This window comes from Camelus ferus, chromosome 15 (assembly GCF_009834535.1).
Source record: "Camelus ferus isolate YT-003-E chromosome 15, BCGSAC_Cfer_1.0, whole genome shotgun sequence".
NCBI lineage: Eukaryota > Metazoa > Chordata > Mammalia > Artiodactyla > Camelidae > Camelus > Camelus ferus.
In genome coordinates this window covers 11,749,340-11,764,088 of record NC_045710.1, presented here as the reverse complement: position 1 = coordinate 11,764,088, position 14,749 = coordinate 11,749,340, and the positions used below count along the sequence as shown (strand labels likewise).

Sequence of the window (14,749 nt, the reverse complement as noted above, 5' to 3'; positions counted from 1 at the left end):
TGAAGTCCCCATTGTACAGACGGGACACTGAGGCTCAGAGAAACTGTTCACCCAAAGTTCCACGCCTAACGAGTCCCAGAGACAGGATTCACACTCAGGTAGGTCTGCCTGATTTCAATTAGTGTAAAAAATCAAGATCCACTTTTCATTGTTGGGGAAAGTTAAGGAAGGGTGGGGAGAGGTGGCAGGACGTGGCCCAAAGCAGCAGGTTTGGGGGGAAGAAAACTGTGTACACCCAACACAGTCTCCCCTTCCTGCTGAACAACCCCACCAAATGGTCCTCCTGTTTCTCTGTCTTCCTATCAATGTGCAACTGTTCAAAAAAAAAAAAAAAAGACAGGATCATTTGTGATTTAGCACTTCAGCAGGTTTCTGACTTTGCTGAGTGATTCAGCAGGATCCTGGCAAAACACATCAAGCTCACTCAAGCACTGCCGGCCTCTGCAGGATTCCTCTCTTCACAGTACAGAGGGAGACCCTCTGCGGCATCATCCTCCGATGCCCCTCCAGCCTGGCTGAATTTCCCGGCGGGCTGACTACAGCATTCAGAAATGTACATGATGACTGTCTCCAACACTGAGAGGGGAAAGGCGAGGATTAAGTGGCAAATTGGACTCTTTTCATCATCCAGAGACCTGACATCCAATCTTGGAACAAAACGAGGAAACTCAAATGGGCAAGCAGACAGTACACAGGAGTGAAGTCGGCCCACGTCCTTCTCCCAGGACTCAGAATCACAGGAATAAGGTTTGCTCTCCCAAAAGTCAAACTGTAAAATCAGTGCCTGAGCTCAAAGCAGACGTGGCAAGTGAGCAGACTCCAAGTGACACGGCAGCCTAGCTCTGTGTCCTCTGTACTTGCAGGGAACGCTGAGAGGACCTGTCACCGCCCTGCTCACATTCTTCTGAAATGTTGTCACCTCAGTGCCACCCACCAGACCGAGAAGCCTCCAGTTAGGGAGAGTGTCATAATATCAATCTTCAAATTAATTATCCCTGCTACACAATGATGCTCAACATGTTTTTATTGAACCAATTCCTCTTCCTCAAGCCAACAGGACTAAAGAGTAAATTAATTAAAAGAATCATTACGGGTCAGGAAAGGCAGTGGGTCAGCAATGGAAGCAGAGGAGGAACGTGTAAAAGGCCAAAGTTGGTTGCCAAGACCCATCCCAGCACTTTCTAAAGGAGAAGGCGCAGCATCTCAACACTGATAAGATACATCTTGAGTGGAGTTCTAGGTGTCCAGACCTCAGAGTTTCAGGTATCATCATTTACCCAGAAATCTCCCCTGGTTCTGAGGCCAGGCTCCTGGAGGCATCTGCTGGTGATTCCTGTTCCCAGGCTCCTGACCAGCAGGGGAGCATACAAGCTACGTGGCTGACACAAGCATCCACTCTGTCCAGTTCTACTTACTCATGGAAATTAATAAGACAAAGGCAGTTTATTTACTCATCATCCTCTGAGTTTCTCTTCCAGTCAGCCTCCCAGAGTTTGATCAGCTCTGGGACCCCGGGAAGTGAGTTTCTGAAGTGGCAAGGCTGACCCTGACCTGTGACAAGGTCATCCTGGAGCACCCTCTTGGCAGCAGGCCAGCTTCCCTGGAGACATCCTGACCACGCACGCTTCTACAGCAGGGATTCTCAGCCTCAGCACTATTGACATTTTGAGGCCAGATAATTCCTTTTTGTGGGGGCTGCCTTATGCTCTGTAGGATGCCTAGCTGCACCCCGCCGCCCGCCTCTACTCACTGGATGTCAGCAGTGCACCTCCTCCAGGCCCCCAATGGTGTGACAACCAAAATGTCTCCAGAGAGTGCCAAACGTCCCCTCGAGAGCAAAGATCATCCCCAGTTGTGAACCACCGCTCAACAAGTAGACTAGAAAAACCTCAGACACCTGCTGGGGAGCCGGAAGTTCAGGAAGCTCAGATCTAATACTGACACTTCCTCTGCTGACAGAGGCTGGGGAGAGTCCCCCAGAGCTCTCGTTCTTTCTGAATTCACTCTTGGCACTTCCGGTGTCAGACAAGCAAACCTTGGCAAGTGAGGAAAGATAAAAGCAAGGCTAACCTTTTGCTGAAACTCAAAGTGTGCTTCACACAACTTGAGTCTGGAGTAAAAGTCAGTGATTTTTCTCTGAGAGTCTGTCTTCTAGTTGCTACCATTTTCAGTGCCAGAATAACACACAGGGTCTGGGCACTAATACAGTTTCAAAGATGTGGCCTACTTTCCAGGATGGGGTTGGGGAGGCGGTGCTCCTGCTGGCCACACCCACTCCAGACCAAACTGCCCCATCTTATGGAAACTAATTGATGTCCCAGGAAAAATGCAAATAGACAGATAGATGGATAGATAGATAGATAGACAGATAGATAGATAGATATGATAGAGATATACATATATCAGTTTTGTAGTCTTGCCGCAATCATCATCCACAGATCAATCTTCCATAAAATCTAAGAGTAATGAAATAATAGGAATAATAACCAAAGGTGAAATTGGACGCTATCTCTACCTTGCTTAAGTAACGAGAATTGTGGTCTAGAGTTTTGCTTAAATAAAATTAAAATACCACAATCAGGCCACCATAATTGAATTTAGCATGCTGGGGAAATTGTAATTGTATTTAAATCCTGTAATCCAAAGCAGTCACAGTAATCCAACACTGTCTAGTTGACTCAGAAAGTAGATTACAAAGAGTATCTCCAAACAACTTCGTTTTTTTCCAAATTATCAAATTTCAAGAAGTACCTTAATATGAAAAAAATTCTTGAATTAACACTGATTCTTTTTTCTTTATTTTGCTGTGTCCCAAGAAGAAAATGAAAACTTCCCAGGGTCTAACATATTCAGGAATTAAAAATAAATTGATAGAGGTTCTGGTCTTCGGAGAGAAAACCAGTAAGTGCTTTCTAAAGCAAGGCCCCTAAATGATATTTGAAAGGTTAATATAAATTCTGTTTCTCTTAGCCACCCAGAATGCGTGAATGCAATACCATCCCCAGAAGTCCCAAGGGCTGGAAGCACTGGTAACCAAACACCACTCTCCTATCCCCGGGTTCTGTGTTCCTAGACAACCTCCCCTGGGGAACAGTGGGAGGCAGCAGGCTGCTGCTGAGTCACCTCCAAAGACAATCCGCAGAAAGGAAGGCAAGGAAAAGCCCAGTGGAAGGGTGTGCATCTCATAAGAAGCAAAGCCGCACAGCCACTGACCACTAGCATAGTCCTCCCCACAGGTAGACAGGGCTCTGGGACTGCCACCATTCCACTGGTTCCAGGAAGGAATTCCCTGGCTCCCTCCACCCTGCAGGAGCCTCCCAGCTTCGTGGCTGACCAAAAGCAGAGCTCAGGCTGCAGCCAGGAAACAGGCAAATCAGCCCACCTGGGTGATTTAGACCCTGGGCTTGGTCTCTCTCCATGTTTTCAACAGCTGATGCATCAAACATCTACACTAACACAGCGATAAAACGAGCAACTGCAAGCAAGCAGTTCTGCGGGTGCAGAGGGAAAAACCTAATCTGCAATGGTAGCAGTGGTGTCAGTAGGTTAAAAGAAACCTTCTGGAGGACTCCGGCAATGTGTGTCACAAAATCCCACAATTTCGCATTTTGGAATGTATCCTGCGTAAATAAATCAGACACGTGTCCTAGGATGAAGATACAGGGATGTTCACTGCATCATTAATAATTCATAAGAGTAAAAAGTCGAAAGCAACCTAGAGGTCCATCAATAGGAGAATGGTTAAACAGATTAGGATTAGCCATGCAATAATACTCTGTAGCCATTAAAAACTCTGAAATCATAGCTCTGCAGACTGAGGCCCCGCTCTAAGTGTTTGCACTCCCGAACCTGTTTAATCCTCACAACACTCCTACAAATAGTATTTTTACTGGATTCATTTTACAGATGGAGAAACTGGCAAATAGAGAAGTTAACTAACTCCCCAGGGTCAACAGCTATTAAGTGAGTTTCATGGTATGAATTCAAACAATAACGCTCTAAAGCCATTATCTGATCCACTGCCTGTAGGTTCATGAAAAGAAAGTCACAATATGTTCAGTTTTTTTAAAAAAAGAAAATAATTATAATACAATAATGTCATGATCTGATCTTGATGAAATATATCTGAGTTTATAAAGTGAAAAAATTCTATAAGAATGCGCACCAACACGTTAAAAGCATTCTCTCTGGATGATGGAATTTGGAATGATTTTTGCCTTCTGCTCGGTAGCTCTCAACATTGTGTGAGTTTCTTTACAAGTATTATGAAACACTTATGAAAATAGTTATTCCTACTTGAGAAAATAAAAGGTCATAAGCAGCCTTGGTCAGTGTTTGGGGAGGGAGGAGGGGGCGTGGGGTAGACACGAAGTGAACTTACAGATCTGGGAGAGAGAGAAACCTCCGCCGACGTGCTCTGGTGTCATTTGCAGGAATCATAAGCTGCTTCTGCTGTTCATTCACATCTGCTTAGGGGCAGGCACCATCCTGGAAACTACAGAGGACAAAACACAAGATGGCTCTTGCCCTCAGAGCTTACAGAAGCTTAGAAGAGCTTGGAGGAGGGTACACAAGTATGTAAATGACTGCAACCCAAGGCAGAAGGTGCCGGGGACCAGAAGGAGAGGTGTCAAGAAGGTGGCACAGTTCAGAGGAGGTAAAGGGTCCCCCCAGGATAGGGAAGTAGGGACAACTACATGAACTGGGCTAACAGAGCTGAGCCATGAGGGTCAGGTCAGATACGAACAAGTAAAGGAAGCAGGTAAGATAAGAAGGCTGGTCTCCAAGGAGAGGAAAGAACACGTGTAAAGACGTGGAGGCAAAAAAGGCTTGTGGTAGGTACAGAGAGCAGAAAATATGAGTTTGGCCAGGAGACAGCCCTACGACCTGGGCATATTTAAATAGATTCTTTCTTCTTTGTATATAAAGAACTCTGCCTGTACCATCCACACCTTTGTGAGCAAGAATGACCCAGGTGAGAGATGTCTGTGCAGACGGAAAATGAAGTGCAGGTGGCCATACAGAGAATCTGCTGAAACAGAGCGACCCTACCCTACATCTCCTGAACTAGTTAGCCGCAAGGAGCCAGTCCAAGAAATGAAAAAATCAAAAACAAACAAACAAACTCTTGGGAGTTATCACTGTTCCTAGAACGTGTGGAAAACTAGAGGCTGCCCCTGGGTAGGGCATGGCACCAGGAACTGCAGTCGTCTGAAATGGCTAGATCATCTCTAAAGAGCTAATAAAGAAGAACATATATTGCTAGATCATAAACTGGTTTGACTACGTGGATAACTGTATTTCTGTACAATTGGATTCTTTTATATCCTGTGGCTTTTTTTTTAACATTGAAAAACTCTCTTCTGAAAAGTGGTCCATAGGCTTCCTCAGACTGCCAAAGGGGCCTGAGGCACAAAAAAAGTTAAGAATGCCTTATCTGGAGATCCTGTTAAACGGCAAGTCATTTCCTGTGACTCCTGTGCGCAACCCTGCAGTGGCTTCCGTCTCAGAATAAATTCTTCCCTCCTCTTGGACTTACCTGATTTCATCTCCCACTTCTCTCATTTTCTTTCATTCTCATCTGGCATATTGGTCTCTGTAACAGTCCTTAATCATGTTAAGTAAGGCAATTCGTGCCTCAGGGCCTTTGCACTGGCTGATCTGTATGCCTAGAACCCTGTATCCCCAGGTGACTGCATGAATTCTTCCTCACTTCCTTCATGATAAGCTTCTCAATGATGCCTTCCTGGGTTACCCTAACAAAGTCATCCCCCGATTAAACTCCTATCCACCTTCGTTACTTTATTTTTTTCTCTTTAGTATTTTTTAATCCCTAAATTACACTTAGAGACATAGAATTTATTTTTTATCTTATTTATAGTTTATTTCCCCACTTGGACATGAGCTCCACGAAGGCAGGCATTTTTGTCTTACACATCACTGTATCCCCAGTGCCTTGAACCTTATGTGACACACATGAGATTCTTAAAACTGTCTGTTGAATTGATTGGTGAATCAGTTCATTGGTTGACATTTATCACATAGCTTGGCTACTGACTGCTTCCATTCCATGCTGAATTTTAAAGTCTGTCTTGCCCACTGAATTACTGGGAGAAAAGAAAATTCACAGCAAAGATGCTTTTGAAATTGTGATCACCACAGAAGAATAGCAGCTTATTTATCAGCCACCGCAGAAAGGAGATACATTTTTTCCTTAATGAAAAGAGTTTTACATGAAAGATAAGGTAAGTAAGTTCTAACACACATACAATAAGTTCCTGGATCAAGCTATATCATAACAAATACAAAAAAGGTAAATGGAAAAATTGTCATATGGCATAAAACCAACAAAATCACACTAACCCAGAATGCACTAGAAGCAATGCTGGTTGATAAGATCATCACAACAGATTCCACCTGGAAAATGATAAAAAAAAAAAAAAAATGGACAGGTTACAAACACAGGAGCAAATACAAGAAATAAATCACCACGTGGGCACTGCTGGACATAACCTGTCACTGTTAAAAATACAGAATTACCCATTTGCAAGCACTGCTGCTTACGGATTAAAATAGCAAAAATGCATTTAACGCTGGTAAAATCTGAAGTTCACTGTCTTCACGGACATATAAAGCCTGGGAGCATGTTGTTTTAATAAGAATGATCTTTTTCTTGTAGGACAATCTGCCAAACAACCAAAGCTGAGACTGGACTCCTTGTAGTTATAAAAAAATCAAGGACAAATAAAGAAGGCGCTATGTGATACCACATTCGTCCTTATATAGATATGCTCCAGCCACTCACATATTAACAAACAACACACAATAAAATCTCCCAAGCCCAAATTCCTCTTTGCAGCAGCTTCTTGAAAGCACTTTTTACACTTCTTTGTTCTCCGACAATACTTGCCCTAATCTCACACTAAGCGTTTTAGCTAAAGGCACCTCCAGGGGACCAAACTCAAAGGACACTTCCCGTCTGTGTATGACTTACTTGTCCAAGGCATGTGTCACTGCTGACCTCCCAGACCCTGTGGTTCATTGGCTTGTTCTTTGTATCCTGTGACGCTCTACCACCTCTTTCCAAACTTTAAATCTGAGGTCACCAAATAAAATACCTGCAGGGACTAGACAGGTGCCCAGACTGAGAACAGAGGTCACCTGGCCGCTGTGACAAGCTAGAATGCACCGGCCCTGGCAAGAAGGGACTGCTGTCCCTTATCTGTGGGCATCCGGTGGCCAGACTGCCCACGCTGTGGAGAACACCCACAAATCTTACTTTTATGGGAATTTTCCCAACTTTGTAAGCGTTACCGGTTTTGTCGTTAATGTTTTAGTACTGAAGGCCAAATCAAACAAATCTGTAGCCAGCATACAATCTGCAGAACTCAAATTCATGTCACGTCCCCTGCCCGTGGGTTCCCCCCGCTGCTCTTCTCCTTGAGAATTTCACTTAACTACAGAGTCCGGGTGCGTATTTCCAGCCCAGATCTCCCTCCTGCACTGCCGACTCATGGAACTGCCCACTGGAGATGTCCATTTGAATGTCCTAATAGGACCCTGAAATAATCACGTCCACACCCTCCTTTCCTACTCTGTTCCCAAACATCTCTCAAATCCCTCTCCTCCCCCTCTCTCTCCTGCCTCGGCTTTCATTCAGACACTCAGTATTTTTCCATGATTTACTCTAATAGGTTTCTGATTCTCCTCCCTGTCTTAGACCCATCCCCATTCTCCACCCCTCAAATTCATTCTTCCTGCTGAGCTAAAGCTACCTTCTAAAATGCACAATCTTACAGCACTCTGATGGCTCCCTTGGCCTTCAGGATAAACTCTAAATCCCAGCTGGTTGAGTCTGAATCCCAGCTTCGCAACTCATTAGCTGTGTGACCTTGGGCCAGTTATTTAAATTCTCTGAGCCTCAGTTTCCTCATGGGTGAAACACGGATACAAAATGTCACATACCACCTTGGGCAGTTATGGGAACTAAAAATGAGATAAGACAAATAAAGCCCCCTGTGCTTAGCACCTAGCTAACGCTCCATTAGATGTTAGCTGTCAATAACACTGTCATTCCTCATCCATTATCCTCGCCTGCCACAACCCAACTCCAACTCTAGAACTGTAAAGAATTATTTGAAATTCCCCCAAAGCACCCCCCAAATTCTCACTCATTTGCTCAGAATGCCCTTCAAGACTCATATTCTCTATCATAGTCTCCAGAACCAAGCCCTGACCCCTGACCTCCCTTATCCCTATGTAACTTGCTGACATGCAGTGGAACAATTTCCTCGAAGCCTCCGCCATGACACTGTCAACCTTCCAAAGGCAGGGCCTGTTTTTTCTTAATCTTTGCATCCTTAATGCCCAGCAAGAAACATTCTATAAGCCCCAGATCTACCTAGAGAGGTGGGCATTATCATAATCACCACTTATGGGTGAGGAGACTGAGGTTCAGAATGGTTACATACACATGGGTGACGGCAAGCCCAGAGCCCCAGCCCAGCTCTCCCAGGGAGACCCACGTGGTCACACTGCTCCCGCTGGTGCTGGTTTGCTGTCTGACCTTACGCACCAGGCTCGTGTACTTACAGCAGACTTTCCTTCTGTCCTATATATCTCTAAATGAGTGGGAAAAGTATATAGGACTTTTTCTCATCTCATGCTCTTCCTATGGTGACGTCCTTAAGATTTACCATCCCACCAAGACAATATTCAAAAAGGGAGGGATAATTACCCAAAGGAAATTAGGGAGCTGCAGGAAGAGGAAACAGATGTGTGGCCAAAAATTCCATCCGACCTTCCCAGAGAGTTCTCCATTCCTGAACTTAAAATAGAAATATAAAGAATGTAGAAGTCTAAGGAACTTCAGGCATCAAGGAACAGGTCAAATTACCTATCTGGGTGATAGAGGCCCCTCTTTAATGCCCCCAAATCACACTAGTAGACAAGTCAGTGACATCATCTTGCCTCCACTTCTTACTAACATCCCTTCCCTCTCCACAGACAGCCAGAGAGACTTTTCTAAACTACAAGTCAGAACGTGTCTATACCTTCCATAAACCTTCAGTGGCTCCCCAGTGTGTTCGGGATAGAGTTCAAAACTCCTCCACTGATGTCAAAGCAAGAACTTCCCCGCCTGCCTCTCTGGCCTCTGTGTCCACCAGCATACTTCAATCCCCTCTGCTTCAGCCTGGTCGAATTATTTGCCATTCCCAACCTCACAGTACATTCTCTTTCCTAAGTCTCATTGAAGATGTCCCCTCTGTTCCTTTCTTTTCCAGGTAATCCCAGTTTTGTCTTCAAGAAATCAGCTCCAACGTCACCTGTTCCAGGACACTCTCCTTTGATGTACCACACTCCTGCACATGTGCACGCCCACACACACGTCTAAGGCTGAAAGGCACCTCCCTCTGTGCCAGCAGAACCCTATTTCTTAGCAATATCACCGAGACATGGTGATATCAGCACCTGGCACACAGCAGACAAGATGTCTGGTGGAAGGATGACTAACTGAATGTTCTGCTTAAGGGTATAAGGCTAGGATTTCCTGGTCAGAATAGAGAGGAGAAGGCTGCTTGGAAGGTGCTTTCACATCTTACAGCCTTTCCTGGAGGCTCCCGGACCCGGGATGAGAATGTCTGGCAGAGCCACGGTTTCTCTGTACCTAGTCTGAGCACCTGACACATTACAGTCTTCCCAAAGAAGGTGTAGAAAAGCATTTATTGCTGCTAGAAGTCACAGATTTTGCCAAGTCATAAATCCTCAGCATGTTTACAACAAAACTCTGAGACAGCCAAGTGTCTGTTGCTGTAGTAAGTTGCCACAGTGACTATCTCATGGGGTGAAAGAAAACTTTCCTGTAACATTTTAAATATGATGGTTTATATAACATCTAATCCCTTATTTGGAAGGGAGGAAAAAATGTTCTTATGCTTCACAAACATCCACATTCAGCTCCTAGAAGCTACCCTAGGAGGATTTTTTTTTAATGCTTTGCCCAGCACTATCCACTATGACGAATTCCATATTTTATCATTATGGAAATAAATTATAAAATAATGAGATCCCGGGCGATTCACGTCAGAAAGTTTTCAATTTGACTTTTGAAAAATTAATTCTCACTCCTCTCATTTGTCCAATCCGTGTCCTAAGTGTGCTCACCTCTCTGTGAGCGTTCAAGTTCTCCGTACAAGGAAGAGCCAGGTGGGATGGAGCTGGAAGGAAGGAAAGCAGAGACTGGGAAGAGCCCCCAAGCTCTCCAAGGAGAGCAGCAGTGACACGTGACAGCAGGGCCTAGCCCCAGGACAGCTTTAGGTCTGGTCTCTGGACAGCTGCGGGCTTTCCTCCTGAGATGCTGAAAGGAAGTCCTCCCTCCACAGTAACTAAGAATGCACACTTGAAAATAAAAAATAAACAAACTTCGTATAGCCTGGAGTAAAACATGGCTCTCTTTACCTGATTTTCACACTCAAACTCCATGTCTCTGAGTTTCCTACTCAGAGCTTAGCATGGGAAATTCAAAATAGTAGTTACAGCACTAGACCAATTGGATAACTTCTGAAGAAGTTCACAATAGAATGGTGCAAATAGGGTTTTTGTTGTGGCTGTTTGTTACATAAACTCAAAAAAAAATGATATGGTATTTTTTAAGGAGTCATCTAATTCTTTTATTTGAAATCGTAGATCAGCAATACATGGAATTGCTCACATTCAAATTCAGATAATATTAGATGAAAAGAGGCTAAAACATATAACATAACCAAAAATTAACTTTTGTTCTATAGCAGTAGTTCTCAAAGTGTGGTCAGGGGACCTCTATGGCTCCTAAGATCTGTTAAAGGGTCCATTAGGTAAAACCATTTTCATAATAAATCAAGATGCTATTTTCCTATTTCCCTCTCATTCTCTCACAACTGTCCAGTGGAGTTTTCGAGAGGATATATGATGTTTGAGAACATAACAGACTAAATGGAGCAGCAAATCTATGAATCCCATTGTGTTCTGTTAAACCAGACAATAAACAAATTTGTAAAAGTGTAAAACAATGCCACTCATAATTTTGTTGTTTAAAAAAGTTATTTTTTATAAATATGTGCCATTTATGTTAACATGTTACAGGATTATTGTTATTTTAAACAAATAATTAAATGATTTGAAATGCATCTATTTTAATTTCCAATATACATATTAACAGATATAACACACATGACAAAAACATTTGGGGGGTTATCAATAATTTTTTAAGCATATAAAGATCCTCAGACCAAAACACTTGAAAATGCTGTTTCAGAGCATTGGAATCTCAATTTCTTTTTTCCTTCTCAGTTTTTTTTATTGTGGCAAAATACACCCGACCTAAAATTTACCATCGCAACCATTTTTAAGTGTACAGTTCAGTGGTATTGAATGCATTCATGATGCTGTGCAACCACCATCCATCCCCAGAACTCCTTTCATCGTGTAAAACTAGAAACTCTCTACCCAATATGGTACTTTTTTCGTGGTTTTGTCTACTTCATCCAATCAGCTAAGCAGTCCACAAATGAGCACCCTTCCTCCCCTAGGGTGTGTGTCTGTGCAGACGGGTGTGTGGAACAGAGCCCTGTCCCTGAGGGGAGAGAACTCCACCTGCTCCCTTCTACACCACACCATCCTGGACATCCACTGTGCAAAGCATCTACTGCCCTACTTCTTATGACTTAACTCTGCATCCGCGGGGCATTCTGAAACCTAACCCCAATGTCTAATAGTGCTTACCTGGGACTTGCTGACACTAACTTACAAATGAAAGGTTGTAAAACAGAGCTTGCTGGTGTGTTCTTAACTGTTGACATGGCTGACAGCAGCGACCGTTACGAAAGCAACTGGCAGCAGACCCAGCAGAGTTTAGGGCCACGTTACATAACTGTGCATCCTACTGTGTACTGTATACTCTCTACTTCAAAGTCCCCTATAAAAGACATGAGATGAGAAGGCAGAATGTGCTGCAGCTTCGGCATTTTAAGTCTGGAGGAGCTGGAAGAAGAGAATTCAGGGTTCATCACCAAAAAGAGGCACCACGCTGACATTTGATTTCTAATTAGATCAAGAAGCCTGGAGAAACTGCTTAAAGGTGAAGCTCTCAGGCACCATGTGAACTTTCATGAGATTCCTATTTTTGCATATCTGGGGAGCCTACACGGTAGGATTTGTGATCTAAGGAGATGATGAGAAGGTTGGGGATATTGATAGCTTTTTACATTTTGGCAAAAATAGAAAGATTGATGGATAGACGGGTGGGTGGATAGATAGATAGATAGATAGATAGATAGATAGATAGATAGACAGACAGACAGACAGATAAACACTGTCATATAATGACACTTTTCGGGCAGGGAAGACAAGCTTCACCAAGAAAGCTCAACCCTGAAACAGCCCAGGGGCTAAATCTTGGCCAGGCAATATATGATTACCAGGGGGAGGAGGGCAGGCAGGGGTCCTCTGTCAGTGGACTCTAGAGGGCACCACACTTAGAAAACTGGGATCTTAAAAACCCACAAGAAAAATACTGCCTAAAAGATATGACCTTCTTATTGACCTCAAAGACAAAAATACCCTTGCCAGAACCCAAGTGTCTCCTCTCAATCCAAATCTACAAACTGGGGTCCTTAACCACGGAGTTCTCCCATCTCTTTAGCCAATTAAATTGTTTACCTTGGGTGAATCGTAGGAAATGATTTTAGGTTCACCTTGACAGGTCAATCAGGGCTTAGGAAAGCCAAACCAGTTCATGGAAGAATGAAAGTCAAAAAAGGTAAGCACCTTCAAGCCCCAAATGTCAGTCTGCTGGCATTCTTTTATCTCAAACCACCAATTATGTACCAGGATATAGGTCAGCATTACTGACAGAAGTCTTCAAGAGGCTGATGCCTCTTAACCATTCTTTGGCGTAATTTTCAACTCTTCAGCCCTGTTGATGCTCTCATTCCCCACGACTACAAATTGGTACTGGGTACTCCACCACTTCTTCAAGGCCCCATCAGGCCCTCTGGGATTCTCCTTATTGCTCTTCAGGCCAGCATATTCTGCTAAACATGGGTTCCCAGATGACAGACCATATGTCACTCTCTTGCATCTTTCTACAAGATACCCGTGGGTACAGAGTCTCATGTGATGGAAAAGACCAGGTAAAGAAGGATTCCACTGAGACACAGCAAGCTGGCTTCTAGCTATGCCTGAAGCACTGCATCGGCCTCGCCCCCATACATCTTGGAGACGCTTGGCATCTCCCCTCCACCACGCTTATCACTGATGTCTCTCCATTTAAGCCAATTCGAAAGCAGCTCATTGGTGATCATCAAAGACCAAATGCTTAGAATCTCACCACAAATGTTCCCACATACCCACTCATAGTTCTCCTAATCCAATTTATAAAAAAGATCCAAATTAACACATATAAATGACGCTACTGAAGGAGAATATTCGTAGAAAGATTATCTATTTTTTTTTAAATCAGAAAATCACTAGGCTGTGGGGCAAAAAAAAAAAAAAAAAAAAATAAGGAAGAAGTGATACGCTTAAACATACCCAGTAATGGGAGACAAAGCCAGACAAATGTCTCATCTTTTGGAAGGGCTGGTACCATATAACTCCACATATGGAGATAGGTGTGTGTTGGCTTATTGAGGAGCTGGACTCAGCTCCCTGATCTCAGCCACAGTCACCTTCCACATAGACAGAATAACCGTACCCACCTCCCCTGCACCCGCCCTGTATCTCTGTTCCCTCCATAATCAACCTAAATATGCAGAGTTTCCACCTTGTCACCTCCCAGTCACTCTCACTCAGTCCAAGCTGGCTAGAGGTCCCACCTCTCCAACACGCCTCTAACTAGGCTCCCAATGGCCATGCTGGAATCTCTCTCATCTTTTCTTCTCTAATCTAGTCTTTGCAGCCTTCACAGGTGATCTTCTAGAAATATAAATTGGCTCCTGACGCTCCCCAGCCACAAAGCCATTAACTCCTTCCCATAGCCCTTGGGATAAACTCAAATACTGAACCTGGTCCGAAGCGCCCCGCATGACCTGTCTGACCCCTGTCCTCCTCGCCCCACCTCCTGCCAGCCTGTCCTCCTCAGCCTGTTCTCCTGGAGTTTGCCCAACACTCCATGTTCATTCCTGCCCTAGAAGCCTCTCACTCCTTCTGAAGCCTGGAAATCTCTATCTCTGAACTTTCAAGTGATAAACTCCTCTCTATCCCTCAAAATGAAAAGTCTTTTCTTCAGAAAGGTCTTCCCAGCTCTTCTGTCCAAACTGGCGCCCTCCCCACCCTTCTGTCCTTCCCTCGTGAAGTTCTTTAGAACACTTGCCACTACTCAAATGTTCGCATCTATTGTTTAATGTCTGCCTCCTCCCCCAACTCCTAGCACAGTACCCAACATTGGGTAAGTACCCAAACACATGTTGAATAAATGCCTGTACGTATTTGTAAATGTAAAGAGGCCATATATGTCCGAAAAAGTTAATCATTAAGTCAGCACTGGTGAGCATCTGCTGGGTGCCCAGTTGAGCTCAGTTGATCTGCACAGGAAGATCAGCAGGATGCTTCGATCCCTGGGGACTTCAGCAAGCACACTGAAGCCAGCTGCTGTCAACATTAACCTCCTATCTGTAACATGACCGGCTAAAAGCAGGTCTTGGGCCTTTATCATCCAACATTTGGGTAATTAAAGACAATTTTACAGGGTATCTGCTCCAAGCGAACCATG

General features: G+C 44.0%; 1 protein-coding gene across 8 annotated transcripts in view; it reads right to left on the bottom strand.

Moving 5' to 3' along the window:
* The window catches only part of KCNS3 (potassium voltage-gated channel modifier subfamily S member 3), a 33,967-nt gene that overhangs the window by 14,168 nt on the left and 5,050 nt on the right, over positions 1-14,749 (bottom strand). For 3 of the 8 annotated variants that reach the window (XM_014564895.2, XM_032497073.1, XM_032497072.1), the window contains 2 exons: positions 6,364-6,417; positions 4,382-4,495 (listed from right to left, as the gene is read on the bottom strand). The exons of 2 other annotated variants lie outside the window; for them this stretch is intronic. The gene's annotated coding sequence lies outside the window, so the exon portion shown is untranslated. Of the gene's footprint in view, positions 1-4,381; positions 4,496-6,363; positions 6,418-8,737; positions 9,222-14,749 lie in introns of those variants that run through there. 3 more of the 8 variants (XM_014564896.2, XM_032497074.1, XM_032497075.1) reach the window with 2 other exon arrangements.